Below are 20,123 nucleotides of genomic sequence, written 5' to 3' on the forward strand. Positions count from 1 at the left end.
CCTTCCTTAAAATATACTTTGCAAAAGCATATTTTAAAACTCTGCAAAGATGAAGTTTCATTTTCAGTGGTTCTTACCCTAACCAGAGCATTTATGTTCATAAGTTTTTCTGACAACAAAAAAAAAGTTGTGATCTTCAAAGTCAATTGTAAAATATTAATACAATTGAGCCTGGCTTATTTTAATTGAGGTTGGAGGCATCCTTTTAGCAAGATAGCCAGCAGTATATGTATTTGTGTGACATATTACTAGTTCATATTGACTATTTACTGCTGTATTAAAGCCAGATCGTTTTTGTCTACAACAAATGTTAGATCATAATAAAATATGGTAACTCATAATGGAGTTTTACTTTTTTAGCAAAGAAAAATTTCAGGTAGTATATTTGTAACTGCACATCTTTATTTGAAGACTCTTATATACTATTTACTTCATAAGAATCATAGGTCTGAATTGACAAAATGTTTACTTTCAGGTCCAGACTATTTACAAGTTTATTTTATTTTGCATAGTAAAAGACTAAGCTTTAATGGATAGAAAACATAAAAATGTCATACTTTCAAAAGTTATCACCCACAAAAAATATTTTCTGAATAGGATATTAAGTGTGCAGATTTTAAAATTTCTTTCTTATCGGCTTTCAAAGATGAGTAGAATTAGTTTGCTCCCTATCTTCCTAGCTATTATGGTTTCTCATATAGAGCATTGATCCATATTACTGATGGTTAGGTTCATTGCCTTAATGCAGTTCCTGATGGATGCTGCATATAACTGGTTCCAGTGTTCTAAAAAGATGCTATTCAAGAGGCCAGAAGCTGTGGTCTGTGGAACTAAAGGTAGTTCAGTTCAGCACTGATTTTTGTATGTCTCCATATACATAAACATGACATAGACACAGACATGGACAGAGATATGGATATATAGAGAGATGTAAACACACATAAATAATCACCAACGTCTGGTGAAAAAATATTGTCTTTCTCAGCCATGAGTTCCTCTGTACCTCCAACTTTTCACCCTAATGTTACTGCAAAACAGATTAAATGCAAGTGAGTTTTTTACTCCATGTATGTAAAATTAGGATCAAAACTCCAGATGTTTATGAAGTTATAGTTCTTCATTTAGCAGTTTTGACAAGCTGGTCAGATTGGGCTCCCCGGTTCCCTGTATTTGGGCCTCACATTGATTCCACCCTCACTGTAGGGTCCCAGGTCTGCCATCTTGGTCCTTATTGGTCTGTTTCTGGTTCTATCCCCTGGAAATCCATGGACATAGTGTCCCTTGATGGCCTGCTGGTCTGTCACCCATGCTCTGGGGTCTGCCTCTCTTTACTTTCTTTTGGTTCCTTTGACTTTTCTTTGTTCTCTGGCACCATCTTCCCAGACATATGTGATGGATTCAAAGTGAAGCTGCCATCCATCTGGGCTCAAGGAAAAGAGGAAGTTGATTGATCTATGTATCCCTTTTAAGTGTTTAAGTGTTACTATATCCACCCCTTAGCCATTTCTGGGCTCTCTCTCTCTCTCTCTCTCTCTCTCTCTCTCTCTCTCTCTCTCTCTCTCTCTCTCTCTCTCTCACACACACACACACCCCTCTCATTGGCAAAATTTAAAATAACTAATTACATTATCCTGATTATCCGAAGCCCCTCCCTCTTTCCTCTAACTTCTCCCATTACACTGGGATCTACTTTCAAACCAGCCTCTAATCTTTGCCATTTGTCTTTGTACCCTGTCATACTCTCCATTTTCATGGCAGGCTTAGCATACACCCTACTTAATTAAAAGAATGAATGTTTTAAAAAATTAGGGAACACCAACTTAGCTATTTTGTTTTCTGGGACAGAATGGAGAATCGAAATAACATCTGTATATTCCTTTCTAATCAATGGCCTTCTCTTCTCTTTTGTTTCCAAGTTTTCTGGTACCTTCTCACAAAGACAGACATCCTGTATACCACTTTTAAGTGTGTTAAAATGGAAGCATTTCAGCCTATTTGAAATAATTACAGGTTTCTACTAGAGAATTATTTTCTTGGTCAGCATTGACATGGTTAATGATCCAGATACCCTGTAATGTCAGCAGATATTTTTTCCAGAAATGACTTTGAAATCAGTGGAATGCAGCATTAAATTCATGAATACAAACTGCAACAAAAGAGATAAATCAGAAATCTGTAATCCTGACTGCTTAATAATGGGAACAAAAATAAAAAGTCAGAGAAGATGCTTTTCCCCACACAGCTGGATTGCCCCATCTTTTATTTCTTCTGGTTACCACATGAATTTTCTCTCTGTCATATATACCAACCAAAAAAAAAAAAACGGTAATATGTTGATGAAAGAGAGAAGTATATAATTTTTGTTTAAGCTTCCAGAACTTCTCAAAATATCTTTTCTCTACGACAATGTTTCTTAACCAGGGTCCATATGGTTCCCTGGAGGCCCCCTGGGACATTCTTTAGAGCCAACCAGAAGAACAGCAGGGTCTACAGGAAGAAAAGAAGGTCAGAAGGGCGCCACAGTCAGAGGTGGAAGAGTAGTGCTAGAAGAAATTAATTTTTTTTTTCTTTTTGGGTCACACCCGGCAATGCACAGGGGTTACTCCTGGCTTTGTCATCAGGAATTACTCCTGGCGGTGCTCAGGGAACCATATGGGATGCTGGGTATTGAAAGCAGGTTGGCCACGTGCAAGGCAAACACCCTACCCGCTGTGCTATCATTCCAGCCCCAGAAATTAACTATTTTTTAAAATACCCTTAATCAGTTATAATGTAAGTTTGAACACATGCTTTCATTTTAATATCTCTAAACTTCTTTCCAGTTTCTTCTAAATGCCCCCAAAATGCAGTTACCTGTCTCCAAGTTTATGCTATAGAATTAATCCAAGTGAGTGCTGTTTATAAAGTAGGTCCTGAATAAACATCCTTCCCTGAATGAATAAATATGCCCCATCAAATTAATTATGTCAGTCAAGTGGCTAGTCTTACATTGCAGGAATAGCCTTTAGGTATTTTTTCAGTAACTACTGGACCGTCCCTCTTGGAGAGCCCGGCAAGCTACCAAGAGTATCTCGCCTGCACGGCAAAGCCTGGCAAGCTACCTGTGATGCATTCGATATGCAGTAACAACGAGTCTCACAATGGAGACATTACTGGGCCCGCTCGAGCAAATCAATGAACAACGGGAGGACAGTGCTACAGTGCTACTGAATAATTTTCCAATTATTTTTCTTTGGGTTAGTGCACCACCACACTCCTTTACATCCGTTTTAAGGCCTGTATCTGTTTTCTATTGTTATAGAACAAATCAGCACAGATTTAGCAGTTTAAAAGAATACCCACTAATTATCTTATGGTTTCTTTAGTTAGAAAGCCAACACGGCCTATCTAGATATTCAGCCCAGCGTCTAATGGTACTGAAATCTAAGTTCTGGTTGGGTTCATAGTTCTCCTGGGTGGACTGTGGGGCAAGCTTTCTGCCTCCAAGTGGAATGAGAGTGCTTTTCCTTGGTTGTTGCAGGATTGAGGTCAGGTTCCTTGCTGGCAGCGTGACAGGGGCTGGTCTAAATTCCTACCTGCTGCCTGCATTTATTACCCCTTGCTCTCAGTAGGTCTTTTAGAGCACAGATAGTTGCTGCTTCTTCATAACCTCTCTCCAGACTTCTTCCTTGGTGAGTAGCCAGAGAAAACTCCAGGCTTGAAAAGGACTCATGGGATTGGGTCAGGCCCTTTCAGCTAATCTCCTTATTTTAAAGTCAATTGATTTGAATTCATCCCTTCTTTCATAGCAATACCTAGACACCCGTTTAAATAATGGAGAGGTGTGTATCGACCAGGACAAGCAATCTGGAGTGGGAAGTGGGGAGGGGGGTATATAAGGGCTGTTAGTGGATTTTAGGATTCTGCCCACCACACTGCCCAGGAACACCATGAGTAATTAATGACCTCAGGTAGCAGATAGGAATTCAGATTTTTTGTTTGTTTGTTTTTCAATGGCTTTAGAAAGTTTACAGTAAAAGCTCTGGCATAAAAAAACAGATCTTAAGAATAAGATGAGTATGACAAAGATAGTTGTAAATGATCACTCTGGATAGGAACTGCGTGCTGAAAGTAGGTAAAGGAACAAACATGATAATCTCTTGGTATCTGTTTTGCAAACCATAATGCCCAAAAGGGAAGAGAGAGATAGATCTAGAGATAGAGAGAGACAGAGAGAGAGAGAGAGAGAGAGAGAGAATGCCTGCCATAGAGACAGATTGTAGGGGTTGGGGGGTACAGGAGGGAAACTGGGGACATTGGTGGTGGAAAATGTGTGGGAAATGTGCACTGGTAAAGGGCTGGGTGTTGGAACATTGTATGACCAAAACCCAATCATGAACAGTTTTCTGACTGTATATCTCCCAGTGATTCAATAACAAAAGAAAATAAATAAATTCAAAGAATGAGAAGAGTCTAAGAGAAAGATGGACAGGCAGACTCTCTCTGGTTAAGGAGTCAGACAGCAGGAGAGTTCACAGTTGGAAAGAGGCCGACTACAAACACTTGGAGCATAATGATTGTTGTTTGTGTTGTCCCACATGTTTTTTTTTTCATTTTTATTAGTGAAACACCATGAGGTACAGTTGTAGATTTGCAATTTTTTGTGCTTGGGTTTAGATTAGACAATGATCAAATACCCATCCCTCCACCAGTGCCCATTTTCCACCACCATGGATAATATCCCCCCCATCCCCCCCCCCCCATCCTGCCTCTGTGGCAGGGCGATCCCTTGTGTTCTCTCTCTCCTTTTGGGTGTTGTGGTCTGCAAAAGAGGCTTTGAGTGGCAAACATGTTCAGTCCATAGTCCACTTTCAACATGCATCTCCCCTCCTGGGAGGATCCTCCAAACATCCTTTATTTGGTGCTCCCTTCTCTGAGCTGCCCTTTCCCCTAGAAAGCCTGGCTGGCCTCTAAGCTATGGAGTAATCCTCCTGGTGCTGATCTCAGCTATTCTTGGGTATTAATCTCATATTTTATTACTTTATATCCCCCAGATGAATGCAATCTTTCTATGTCTATCCCTCTCTTTCTGACTCATTTCGCTTAGCATGATACTTTCCATATTGTACCACTTGTATATAAATTTCATGACTTCATCTTTTCTAACAGCTACATAGTACTCCATTGTGTAGATGTACCAAAGTTTCTTTAACCAGTCATCTGTTCTTGGGCATTCAGGTTTCTTCCAGTTTCTGGCTATTGTAAAGAGTGCTGCAATGAACAAACAAGTGCAGATGTCACTTCGACTATACATTTTTGCCTCTCTGGAATATATTCCCAGGTGTGGTATTGCTGGGTCAAATGGGAGCTCAATTTCTAATTTTTTGAGTATCATCCATACTGTTTTCCCGAAGGGCTAAACCAGTCGACATTCCCACCAACAGTGAAGGAGTGTCCCTTTCTCGCCACATCCGCGCCAGCATTGGTTGCTTTTGTTCTTTTGGATTGTCCCACGTGTTTTTAATACATTATTTTCATTCATAGTGTTAAATCTTTCTAGGTGCTTTAGAACATGTTTTTAAGTACCTTATAGTAGAGTACTACACCCTAGAATATTTCCTATGGGGAGGTTGGCGGCAGCAGAGCCTGTATGATATAACAGTGGAAGCACTGTACTCAGGTACGCAGGTGCCCTGGCAAAATAAGGTTTACCCTTGATCATACTCTGGGTAAGCAGAGCTACGATCCAGATATTTTTTTAAATTTTTATTTAAGTAATGTTGGCTGCGTGCAAGGCAAACGCCCTACCGCTTTGCTATCCGTGATACCACAGTGGTAGGGCGTTTGCCTTGCACGCAGCCAACATGGCCGGCCCGAGTTCGATTCCTCCGCCCCTCTCGGAGAGCCCGGCAAGCTACCGAGAGTATCTCGCCAACACGGCAGAGCCTGGCAAGCTCCCCGTGACGTATTCGATATGCCAGACACAGTAACAACAAAGTCTCCAATGGAGATGTTACTGGGCCCGCTCGAGCAAATCGACGAACAACGGGAGGGCCTTTACCTTACCTTTTATTTAAGTAAAGGACTGTGATTTACAAGGTTATTGATAGCTGAGTTTTAGGCATATAATATTTCAATGCTAATCCCACCATTAGTTTCAAATTCCCTCCACCGCTGTTCCTGTATTCCCTCCCTAACCTCAAGCCCCACCCCATCCCTGCCTGCCAATGTGACTGGCATATTACAGAGTTCCAGAGGTTGCAGTGTAGTGCTCGTGCTTGCAGTGTGTAGTCTGTGTTTGGGTGTATGATTGTACCGCTCTCCCATATCCCCACTGGAACTGAAGCCCTGACCCCTGTTCACCCATTACTTTCTGATCACTTCTTCTTTGTCCCTTGATTTCTTTCCTTCCTTCTCTGTCCTTCTCATGTCTAAACTCTAGGATCCAGGGTGATCTGTGCACCCTTCCTTTATTACAAGACATTTCCTACTGGATGATCTGGATCTTAAATCCTGATGCTTAGGATACAGGTTCAGTTAAAGGTGCTTCTTCCCTTTAGCTACTCTCATGGTTAGGCTCTTAAAGAAACAGGATCTTGTTTCCTTGTTAGTATTTTCACTTCTAGAGAACACTGGGAATTTTGCTCTAGTGGCTCCACAATACCACCTGTGAATTTCGCCAGCACTGTGGTCCTGTTTCCAGGCATCTAGATGCAGTTCCCGTCAACTTCCTTCCTTCTCTCGCTGCAGCATTATGCCAGGAAGCTGCATCACCTGTGCACTTCTACTCTTACAGTTTAAGAAAGTGCGTCATCCTTAATTCCCCCGTCAGTTGCACAAGAGTGTTAAGTACACAGGAATGCCTTTCAGCCTTCTCCAGCCCATGGAACAGGTGCAAACACAGAATGCAATGGCCTTTCCTGAGTGTTCTGCCAAACTATGCTTCTGGCATCCTGCCGGAGCACCCAGAACCAGTCAGCAGAGCTGCGCAGAGATGCCCAGAGGATGCCCTCCCGCAGTCTCGCTCCTGGTATCTCCAGCTCTCGCCAGCAAGAGAGAAGACAAAATGGGAAGAAGGAAATGGTCCCTCCTGTAGAGCCATCCCTGAGACCCTGCAGAATTTTATTCCCAGGGCCCCATCATTGACACCTTGTTAAGACTTCCCTGACATTTTGTTAATAGTTGTTGTTAGCAGTTACTCATTTATTCCTTCATTCATCAAATAAGGACCAAGATTTACTGCTTTCCAAGCACTAGACTGTAGCAGAAAACAGTATTCCTCTGTGTAGGAATCAGTGATAGAAATAAATTCATTTGGGCTATAATTCATGTGTTTGTTTGTTATAAAGCTTCTTCTTTTGTAAATATCAGGTAGTAGGCACATGCTAAACCATTGCTCCATAGCTTATAATTAGTATTTCAGTCCCCTGTGTAAAATAATTTTTAAAACAAAATTTCTTGTAAGTATGGTAGTTAGAAGCATTAATGTACATTGGGTGGTGTTCAAATAAATTGTAGTTAATTTTTAATTGCTCACAGTGCTGGACTAGGACTTCTTTACTTCTTTTTGTTTTTTATTGGAATTGCAATTTTCTATTTGTTCCAGGTGAGGAGAGCATAGCACAAGAGATATTAAGTGGCTTCCCTGGAATAAACACCAGATATAATCATATAATTAAGAACTCAACTCCTAGCTTCCAGGTGCCATGGTAAACAGTCACATTCCTATAATGTCTGACAAGTTTGTCATTGGAAAGCGAGCATGGGGACCGCAGAATCTTCTGCAAAGCTAATATCACTGACACCACCTCTAAGTAGCTTTGTTTCTTAGGAATATAGTAGATTGTGTATAAAATCAACTAAGACAGATTTTATTTCAAATTCTACACTGATAAATAAGAATAGGATATATTAAGGTGAAGAAAGTGAAATAATGAGAAAACTTTATAGGACCAAAGAGATTAGAATCTTTGAATATGACAATAATCATCATTTTGTCCCATTCATTCATTACACTGGCAGGGTTCAATCCACGTTGTCTGGGAACTGGATTAGAATTAGTGCTTTAGCCTGTCTTTTCCTGTAAAAGCAGACTCCATGACAAGGCTTATGTGGAAATAGTTCACTGGGATAGTCAATCTGAAGTGGAATTGGAACAGGGAAGGAAAGCCACTTGACAGTATAGGAACTTCTGGGGAGTCTTGTGCAATGCATCCCAGAATTGTTCCCCCAGTGCATTACAAAGTTGGAGAGACTAATTCACTTGCAAGGCTCTGCCTTCGCCAACAGTGACCTACAACAGTCAGTACTCCCTGCTTCTGGGTAGCATATGTGAGTTCCAGGAGAGTCCAGGTGTTCACACCTGTGCAGTAAGAGCTAGAGGTCAAGCACTGTGGCGGCAGCTACAAGAAGCTGGTCAGCATTAGTGCCCTGATGGTCACTTCTCTAGGGGCTGGAGAAAAAAGGTGGAACTAAGATTTTGAAAAAGTAGGGATAGGGTCTGGAAATATGGTCTGTTGTATACCTGGGCTTTCTGCAGTGGCTGTTTCCTTATTTTTATACTGATCATTAATGATCATCACATAAAGACAAACACCCATCCCTACACCAGTGCACATTCCCTACCACCAGTATCCCCAATATACCTCCCTTTCCCACCTTCCCTCTGCCTGCATGACAGACAATATTCCCCATACTCTCTCTCTACTTTTGGACATTATGGTTTGCAATTCAGACACTGAGGGGTTATCATGTTTGGTCCTTTATCCACTTTCAGCACACATCTCCCATCCCAACTGGTTCCTCAAGTTCCTCTTAGTGATCCCTTCTCTATTCCAGCTGCCTTCTTCCCTTTGCTCATGAGGCAGGCTTCCAGTTATGGAGCAATCTTCCTGTCCCATTAATCTACTATCCTTAGGTGTCAGCCTCATGTTATGTTGTTTTATACTCCGCAAATGAGTGCAGTTCTTCTATGCCTGTCCCTCTCTTTCTGACTCATTTCACTTAGCATGATACTCTCCATGTCTATCCATTTATAAGCAAATTTCATGACTTCATCTCTCCTAACAGCTGCATAGTATTCTACTGTGTAGATGTACCAAAGTTTCTTTAACCAGTCATCTGTTCTAGGGCACTTGGGTTGTTTCCAGATTTTGGCTATTGTGAACAGTGCTGCAATGAACATATAGGTACAAATGTCATTTCTTCTGTGCTTTTTTTGCATCCTCAAGATATATTCCCAGAAGTGGTATTGTGGGGTCGTATGGAAGCTCAATTTATAGTTTTTGAAGGACTGTCCATATTGTTTTCCAGAAAGACTGGACTAGTGGGCATTCCCACCAACAGTGAATGAGCGTCCCTTTTTCCCCACATCCACACCAGCACTGGTTGCTTTTGTTCTTTTGAATGTGTGCCAGTCTCTGTGATGTGAGATGATATCTCATTGTTGTTTTGATTTGCATCTCCCTGATGGCTAACGATGTGGAGAATTTTTTCATGTGCCTTTCAGCCATTTGTATTTCTTTTTTGAAGAAACTTCTGTTCATTTCTTCTCCCCATTTTTTGATGGGGTTGGAGGCTTTTTTTTGTACAATTCTCTAGTGTCTTGTATATCCTGAATGTTAATCCTTTATCAGTTGGACGGGAATTGAGGTACTTCCCATGTTCTTGACCCCATAATGCTTGCAGACAACCTGTCCTGCTGATTAACCATCAAAACATCTTTTTACATCAAATATCTAGCTCCCAAATAATCTCTGAATGCACTAGGACTGAACCATAGCTATTTTCTAAATGGGCAAGTGGGCAAATAAAATGAGTTTCCTATTTTCTCTCTACTTGCCCTCATTGTACAAAAACAATAAATCATATATTTATCCAGTACAGAGGACATGCAGATAAAGGTAGCACTTCCTGATCAAAGGTAACACTTGCTACTTACTCCACTCTTCAGTTCCCATGTATGAGCATTCACATTGGCCAGATGAACACATGATGCAGAGACCCTGAGACCAACTGTCATAAAGGAAAAACAGGGCACAGTTCCCATAAATTATTTTTTTTCTTTGAATGTGGAATCTAGTACCTCCACCCTGGGACTTTTTGTGGTATGAAAATAATTCTAAAAATAGGGGCTGTGAGATATTATAGTGAGTAGTATGCTTGCATGGCATGCAGCCAACCCAGGTTCAATTCCTGGCACCCTATATGGTGCCCCGAGACACACCAAAAGTGGTCCCTGAGCACAGAGCTAGGAGTAAGATCTGAGCACTTGTTTGTGTTTCCCAAAAACCAATGCACTATAATACTGTAGGAATCCATGTGTAGTAAGTGCCATTGGACTGATTATATGGATCAACTACATGTGTACTTTGCAGACAGATACCTTCATTCACTGGACATTATTGAGCACCAAGTTTAAATGCCAGTATCTGCAAGGAATGAGGAACAATAGTCCATGTCTTCAAGATGTTTATAATTTAGTACTATAGATCTTTCTTCTTTCTCTTTCTTTTTTTTGTTTGTTCTTTTTTTGTGGGTCATACCCATTGATACTCAGGGGATACTCCTGACTGTGCATTAAGAATTTTTCCTGACAGTGCTCGGGGGACTATATGGGATGCCAGAGATCAAACCCAGGTCAACCACAGGCAAGACAAATGCTCTACCCACTGTATTATTGTTCTGGCCCCAGTGCTGTAGATCTTAATCTTAATTCTCCCCTTCTATTTTTAAGAAAAGCTGAAAAAAGCCAAGAATCCTTTCCCTCAATAACCTGTATAACCCTTAATATAATATTTAGCTCATTATTTTTAAAAAAAACCACTCTTTATCCTAAGCCAAATCAAGGGTTTACCTAAGGGGGAAAAATTTTAAAAAAGCAGGCAACACTGATTCTCCCTTTGTACTCCCAGACATTTTTATATGTTAGATCAGATAGAATGCCCTGCCTTTCTCACAGATTAAAGAATAATTCTACTTGTGAATATAGAAGTGTACTTTTTAGAGGCATACATGTGTACAGGAGCTTACAAGTGTAAGAGTGGATTGCGGGGTACCCCTAATGAGGATTGCTGACTGAGTAAAGACCCGTATCAGAAAACCAAAGATAGTGTTGAGAATTCTGAATGTCACTAAAGTGTATGAATCTAGAAAGAGACCAGAGGGGCTACAGAGATAGTACAGCAAAAGTGCTTGACTTGCATGCAACTAATCCCAGTTCTATCTCTGCCACCACATTCCTGTAGTCTCCGGAGCTCTAGGAGGATCCCTGAACAGAATTAGGGCAACACCTGAATACTGCCCTAAAGGGTACCCAAACCAAACACATACATAAATAAAAGAAACTGGAGGTGAATGGGAGATGAGGCAAAAGATGAGGAGACAAATTCAAACATGATTTTCATGCTTAGAATCTTGGATTTTTACTTAATAGACAATGCAAAATGACTTGACTGAAACTGAACATTCTAATATTTCTTAGAATTGAAGTAAAAGGGCAGAAACTGAACATGTGTGAGGACTAGGATAGTGAAATCAGGCAGTAAAAGCCCAAGCGAGGTTACTAGAATGTCAGGATGATAACGGCCTATTGAAGGAAGCTATACTCAGTTACCCATGAAGTCTGAAATGACTGCCCAGCGGGGACAAGAGATAATAGATCTTCTTGCTTCTAAAGCTACTAAGGATATTATGAGCAAAGTTAAACACTGGCAGTGAGAAATTAGTTATTGTTCACATCTTTTTTTTCATTTACCTTCTCATTATTTGTACAATACTTTGAAAAATAATAGGCTTGATAAATGCTTGTTCAATTTAATTTAGTTTAATTTACAGGATGACAGCTATTGAGCCAACAATTATTATCCCTTATTTTGAATAATGATACTGGTCTTCAAACATAATTTAAGGAATACTGAAATACTTACTTTCTAATACACTGTGGATATACTGCCGGGGTCTTTGAGGGCCAGCATGATATTCAATTTCATTTTTCACCAAAATATTTTATGGGCATCTTCCTGAACTTCCATTTTATCATCTACTTTATCCAGGAAATTAGCATAAAACTAGTATCTTATATTTGTAAGACATGATGTTTCTCTCTAGAGACCCTAAGCAAAGTGAATTATCTTGGTGATAAAGGCACACTTTGGGAGTGGGAAGCTATTGAGTTTGTTGAAAGCATAAATTATTTGGTGAGGGCACTCAGCTGTTTTTAGATTTATCCTCTAGAAAGGTGTGACTCACTAATGGTCATCAAATCTGAAATTGTATTTTTTACTAACATTTTCTGGTCAAATTTGTGTATGGTTAATATGAGCGATAGCTAAAATGTTCAGGTAATTATATGAGAATACATACAAATTTGTGTATGGTTAATATGAGTGATAGCTAAAATTTTCAGGGTAATCATGAAAATACATAAGGCATACTACTTAATTAAATTCTTCTCTAACAGTTTTTTTTTAAAATGAAGTAGCATTGCATTTAGGTTTATGTAAGTCTGGTATGCACTGTTATAAAGAAAATACCTGTAGCACAGTTTTAGTTTTTTTTAATGGGTTTTTTTGGGGAGAGGGGTCATCCTAGTGGTACATTCAGAGATGCTCAGGGAGCAAACCAGGGTTGATCACATGCAGAACATATGCCTTCTCCCCTGTACTAATTCTCCAACATCTGTATCACAGCTTTTTAAATACTACTTGTCATTCAATGATGAGCTAAGAACAACAAAAACTTGAGAGTGTTCTAACAACTGGCTAACTTGCACATGCAAATTACATTGTAATCTTTGATTACAATGGGCCTGAGATTCTCATAGTATTTTCTTTTATATAGATTCTTCTGAATCAAATGAGTATCAAATTCCTGTTCTTACTGTCTCTTATTTAATTTCATCCTTTAAGTCAGGTTCCACAGTAGTGGTTCTTAGACTAAATTGTGTTCCATAATCACCTAAGTAGCTGCTGCCTTGGCCATTCCCCAGGCCAGTTGAATCAAAGACTGCAGTTTGAGACCTGCTCTGTGCTCTGAAGATCATCTCTAATTTTCACCACTAATGTTTGACTGTCAATGGGAATCAGAATTCGTTCACATGACAATTTTCATTGAAACTGAATTTGAAATGAAATTATACATTAAACTTTATAGTATATAAATTCTCATTCCATTTGCTTGCTGGAAAAGTGAGAGAAATATTAAGCAATGGCAATGGAAATAATGGCGATGGAAATGATTACTGAAGTTATAGACCGAGCACAAGTTCCTTTAATTCGTCAGGTTCATACTCAGTCTGAGCCCTTTATCTTCATTTTATGGGGGATTAGGAGCAGGCGGGGGGAGTCATCCAAGTTGTTTATTCAGAGATGCTCAGAGATCAAACCAGGATTGATCACATGCAGGACATGTGCCTTCACCTCTGTACTATCTCTCCAACACCTGTATCACAGCTTTTTAAATACTACTTTGTCATTCAATGACTGGCTAAGAACAACAACAAAAAATTGAGAGTATTCTAACAACTGGCTAATTTGCCCTGCTCTTCACTGGTCACTCCATCCTCTTCTTCCCAGGACATCCTCCCCTCATCTCTATATGTTCACATTCATGTTTGAGGAGGCAAAGCCATGCCTCCATCTCCTCTAAAGCTTTCCAAATTTTCCATCCTATAGTAGCATGCCTGTATTCTGCATTCCAGTGACTTTTTTCTTTGCTTTTTGGGTCACATCCAGTGATGCACAGGGGTTACTCCTGGCTCTGCGCTTAGGAATTACCCCTGGCGGTGCTCAGGGGACCATATGGGGTGCTGGGAATCGAACCTGGGTCAGCTGTGTGCAAGGCAAATGCCCTACCCACTGTGCTATTGCTCCAGTCCCTCCAGTGACTTTTTAATGAACAATCTTCATTCCTTTTGTGGACTTGGGGTAATACTGGGTTTTTGATCCTTTCTAAGTCTTCTGAGTGAGTCTTTCCCCAGGAGAATTATAGCCTCTCTTGTGGAAAGAATCTCATATTGTGTTAAAATTGTTGCAGGAGGGAGAAGTGGAGAGCAGGGCAGTAGAGACTTTAGAGGGAAAGAGAGCTCCCAACTCCTGACTCCCTTCAACCCCTTGCTGATGTGCCTGGGAGGATCAGGACTGATCAAGTTTGCCATAAGTATCTGCACTCATGGATGTTTGCATCCCACCAGCCCCACTGAAATTGTGCCTGAGTTCCACTTGCTCTCCAGAGCACAGCAGTTCATCCCCGTCACTTGAGTTCTTGGAGACCCATGGAACTTAGGCTGGAGTGAGAAATTTTCTCTTTGCAGAAAAGCAAAGATCACTCCTGACTTCTGTCCAAGGTCCACGGTTCATCATCTATCTTCAGAGAAAAGAATTTCAGGAAATGAGTAGAAAAATAAAAGTTTATTTAAAAGATGATAAGGAAAGAGAGTAAGTAAGCAAGAGAAAGAGAGAGAATACCAGTGCCTCCAGAGGAGAGAGCCAAGAGTACCCCATAGAATAAAACGGGATTATACGGTGTGACTGAGATGCAGACTACCCCAGACTGAGAACCCACCCCCACTCACTTTTGCGAAATTAATTTCAAACGTTTTCTCCCAAACTGCCCATGCTTGAGGCCTTCTATGTAGATACTTATTGTTAAAAAGTTGCCAAGGAAGTGGTTGAATTTTTTGTGTTCTTACTTCCTATTTTCATCAAAGCTTTTCCTGCTAGAATTTCTCCTCTCTGGAGAGGTCCAACCTTCTTTGGGATGGTGCTGACATCACTCAGTGTCTTATCAATCTCAGTTCATGTGTCCACAAAGGAAGCTCTTTTGGCTTCATTGGTGCTAGTGATAGAGTCACTTCTTTAAATGATATATGTTTTAAATGATATCTTGATTGTATTACTTCCTGAGAGCTCATTGCCAGGAACTGCCCCAGTCTGCCTGGCTGCTTCAAAATCATCTATATACCCATTATAATGTATATAGATGATTTATAATGTAGTATAAATATACTAAATTATAATGCAGTATGTAACATTTCAAATTACTGGATAAATTGAATCATTTCTTTTAAAATATTATGGAATTTCATTCCTTGTTTTCTTCCCCAACCTATGTATAAGCACATAGCTGTCTTCCTTCACATAATAATCCCTGTGCATGCAGTAGTAGTATATTTTTCATTTTTCTGAAGAGCTGAGGGTCTTTGAATTCCAAGATAAGTATCTGAAATTGAAGTACAAAAGTGACTGCTATGTTAGTGTCTCATGGTATATAACTTCATCTCATCCACAAAAAGGAAAACTAATCTGAAATAGTAAAGTTTATGTTAAGGGGCAACTATAATTGATATAATGGAGCAAAGGATTGAAAGAATTTAAAAGGGGAGTATGTTTTGCAATCTGAATTTACAAATAGTACATTGTAATGTGTGATAAAGATAATGTTTAGAATATACACAGTTCTACACTGTTTGCTAAGTGTTTTTCAGATAAATTTTTATGGAATCTTTATCTTTTCTCTAGAAAAGAAAATAGAGCATTATTGCATGCTTTATTGTATTTGTTGAGTAATTACCTCTGTTACAGGTGTTGGGGACCACCCGTAAAGTCTGCGTGATTATTTTGTTTATGCTAATTCTGGAATCCTGAACAATATTGACATAAAGGAGCTGAAAACAATACTTATGTATGAATGACTCATAAATAACTTACATCTTTAGAGTAGAAAGCTATGAAATCTCATGACAGCTTGAAATAGTGGATTTTTGGAGAGCCTGATATTGTTCCTGACACTCACAAGGGGATACATTCCTCTCTGTAGCTCCCTGACCCATATATTAAGTTTCTTAAAAGCATTTTTCCTTAAAGTCTACTCAGAATTTAGAATATTAAATGAAAATGTCCATTTGAGAACTGACATAGGGAAATGTCAATGTTAATAGATGTGTGTTCATCTTTAGTGTGAAGCATGTCAGAAGTGTATAGGATAATTGAAAGAATGAATCCTCATAATTAACTTTTCTACAAGCCCACAATCACATTTAAAGAATCTGCATTGTGAATGAACACAAGTTGACATTCAAACCTGCAGTTAAACTAATCAGAAATGCCACCTGAATTGATTCACATACCTTAAAGAGCATGGTTACATTGGATATTCTTGCTGGGAACCCCTAAATCCAGGAATCTTAGATATAAGGAGGTGACTAATGAATAAGCTTTTAGGAAAACAAACCTATCTTCTTTGCTAGAGGATTTGGTGAATAAGACAGTAGCATTCTTTCTATGCCTCTTGCTCACTCACTCGCTCTCATTCACATGTGCATGTATATGAATACATTCTGCACTTTATATATTCCCAGTGACACAGTGACAGACCGTTCAGTTCCCAAAGTTGGGTGCAATTTCCTTTCCTCTTAGTTAAGGAAGCACATCATAAAACAATGAGTAGTCTTCTTAGAGCTATTAAGTTTTGACTCTTTCTAAACACTGTGTATATACACATAAGTATATAAGTCTTATTTAAACTGTTTGGGCAATTATCGGTTTCTTGCAACATGCCTTACAATTACTAGAAGAAGGCTGTTTTGATGTCACAGTACTGAGAAATGCGGGCTTTGAGTAGTGCTTCTCATACTTGAATGAGTGCAGACTACCTGGAGATGGTGTTAACAGATCAGAATCTGGATGTTTAGTCTGGGGCAGGGCCTGATAATCTGCATTTCATACAAGACAAATTGCGTTCTTCCTAGACTAGCAGTAGTACCTGCATGGATGGGAAGCTGTTGTATGACACCTTGTAGGCTATTTCCAATTTCACCCACAGTTGAAAATACTACTCCAAAATGACTAAATGAGTCATTGTAAGATGATTGGTTTGGAGGTTTTTGGGTGTTTTATTTTTTGGCTTTTTGCATTAGCCCAATGATGCTCAGGGGTTACTCCTGGTTCTGCACTCAGGAATTACTCCTGACAGTTTTTAGGGGACCGTATGGGATGTTGGGAATCGATCAGGGGTAAGCCCTGTGCAAGGCAGACACTCTACCCACTATACTTTCACTCCTGCCCCCAAAGATGATTATTTATTGACCTCTGAGAGAGTCTAAAGGTTATAGTTAACTTATCGAATGCACTGTAGCACTGTCCTCCCATTGTTCGATTTGCTTGAGCGGCCCAGTAACATTATGAGACTTGCTATAAATATAATTTATAATTATATTTTATGATTTATATGTATAAATTATATTAACAATTTATACATTCTATAATATAGTATATAAATTCTATAAATATTATATAAATTAAATTTTATACTTAAAATTTATATTTATAAAATTATATTTATTTATAATTATAAATATATTCTCTGGAGAGAACATTTTTGAACCCCTTCTCACATTCCTGAATTTTGGAATAGTGAATGGTAGAATTGGACTTGGGAATTTTGAGGCCTTCAGCAAGTGCTTTATAATGACAGTGCATGCTTGGATTCATTGTCCTTAACAGTATTTGATGTGGTCCATAGAAAGCTGACCCTGAACTAACTCATGAAGCAGACTAAATCCTGACTATTTATACCATAATTCTCCATATTCTCTCTCCCATATTTTTCCCTATTCATGACACAGCAATTATTTCTAATTATAAATGAGTTTGAACTTTGCACTCTTCCTGGGAATATTTGGATTTAAGTAATCTCCAACTATGAATCACAGGACTATTTTAATAGCCTATTTAATCACCTTTTAAAATAGCGTAAGACATCCACAAACAATTATAAAACATCTCTTGAGATCAGCAAACTCTTCCCTACAGACATGTAAATGCCCCTTCTCAGTTCACTCCTGACTTCATCCTTTCCAGTATCACATTCCTAGATTTAAGCCAGATTATTGACGCTTTGTTCATTTCTGCTAATTTCTAAAGAAAAGCTGTGTGGTAACTGAACCATAACCGTTACCACTGTTGTAGGCATGTGACCTAAACCAACGTTCTTCAGCCTTTTTACACCGTCAGAACCACGACTGTCCCACCTACTGGTCCACAGACAAGCAGAACTACCACAGACAAGTGGTAGAACAGAGGTTTTCAACCTTTCTACTCTTGAGGGATGGGCATCATTCTTTGGATCAGTGATTGAAGACTACTGACTGTAACAATGAAATAAAATTTTAATATTTTGAGTAAATTAAAAGTGTTTTAAAGAAAATGTGTGAGGTATTATAACTAATAATGAGTGAGGTATTATAACTAATGTAGGAAATTAATGCTAATATAATTACGACTCTGAAGTTACTACTTTTAAGAATACATTTTATTCTTGATACAGTAAATGACACTATTTAATTATTTAAACAAATACCTTATCTAGGATATTAATATAAAATGTGTGCAGCTATAAAGATGAGGAAATCCCATTTCTAATAACAGCCTGTCCCTAATGGCCAGTGCTCTGTGATGGACAGTTAATGCTTGAGACCCATTTAATAAAATGTGCACAGTGCCATCTAGTGGGATACTGTCATCACTGCACAACCCAAAGTCCAATTTTCCGAACTGATTTCTCAGTGGTAAGTAATATTAACACCATGTCAGACTTTTAAAAAAGGGTTCTTAATAACTTTTTTATGGCTCTCAACTTAGCATGATCCTAGTGCTCCTATTTAATTAAGAAAAAGACTGTGACGCTAGGGGAAAAGGCATTTCAGATGGAGAAGGGAGCACCAAATAAAGGGTGTTGGGAGGATCCTCCCAGGATGGGAGATGCATGCTGAAAGTAGACTATAGACCAAACATGATTACCACTCAAGCCTCTTTTTGCAAACCACAGCACCCAAAAGAGAGAGAGAACAAAAGGGAAGGCCTTGCCACGAGGGGGGAGGGGATGGTGTGTGGGAGGGATACTGGGATCAGTGGTGGTGAAGAATGGGCACTGGTGGACGGATGGGTACTCAATCATTGTATAACTGAAACCTAAGCACAAAAATTTGTAACTCTACAACTGTACTTCATGGTGTTTCACTAGTAAAAATTTAAAAATAAATAGAGGAAACAGATGAGAAAAAAAGAAAAAGGCTGTGAGTCTTAGTTTTCTCAGTAATAATTCATAGATATTAAAAGCTTACTGTGCACTTACAAACTCTAGGAAGTACATTGCATGGATTACCTCAGATGATCCCCCAAATAACCCTGTACTGGCGGAACCATGAACCATCATCGCCTCCATTTCACAGATGAGGAAACTGACACTAAAGAAAGTGGCTTATCCAAGGTACTAGCAATACCCTGGAGGGGAATCCAATCTAAATCCACCTGGCTTTCTGGAAACCTGCTGTGAGCAGCTACCAAGAAAATCACATTTCCAAGAAGCATTGGGAAAGAGGTCCTTCATCACCAGGTCTCTAAGTATCAGCTCAAACGTTGCTAACTCAGAATTTATAACAGTGACACTTCTAAGCACTTGCCTATATAACTGGGATGAGGCTTATGCTTCTTTTTTTATCAGCCACATGCTATATGGTCAAAATTATATATTGATCTATTTATTGACTTTGGGGGCTGGGGCTAAGGATAAAGTTGGATTCATAGAGCTCTCAAATGTTAGTACTCTAGCATGACTGCAGACAAGAAAGTTTAATGCTCAGCATGCATTTGTCAGTCACCTATTACAAATCAAGCTCTGTGGTCTACACTTTCATATCTGTTTTCTCTTCTATACACACCAACACTCTCTCCGGAGTCACCTCATTTATAAAGAGTGTAAAAACTTTCACAAAGGTGAAGAAATTTGTCCACAGTTTCACAAGAGCCAGGAGTGAAGACTCAACCTTTGGGATTGTAAAATTTAATGTTCTTTCCACCATGAATTTAAGAACAGACAGTGTGCATGAGGACTATTTCTCATAGCACAGTGGTAGGGCGTTTGCCTTGCACGTGGCCAGCCCGGCTGAGCCAGGTTCGATTCCTTCACCCCTCTCGGAGAGCCCAGCAACCTACTGCGAGTATCTAGCCTGGCAAGCTACCCAGGGCGTATTCGATATGCCAAACACAGTAACAACAAGTCTCAAAATGGGAGATGTTACTGGGCCCGCTCGAGCAAATCGATGAACAACGGGAGGACAGTGCTACAGTGCTACATTGTCCTCCACA

The 20,123-nt window shown here is 39.4% G+C and overlaps 1 protein-coding gene across 3 annotated transcripts in view; it reads left to right on the forward strand.

Annotated features, from left to right (window-relative positions):
* Positions 1-20,123, forward strand: part of DTNA (dystrobrevin alpha) — a 356,746-nt gene that overhangs the window by 234,533 nt on the left and 102,090 nt on the right. The gene's annotated exons all lie outside the window — the stretch shown is intronic.

Source organism: Sorex fumeus, unplaced genomic scaffold (assembly GCF_029834395.1).
Source record: "Sorex fumeus unplaced genomic scaffold, SorFum_2.1 ptg000128l, whole genome shotgun sequence".
Lineage (NCBI taxonomy): Eukaryota > Metazoa > Chordata > Mammalia > Eulipotyphla > Soricidae > Sorex > Sorex fumeus.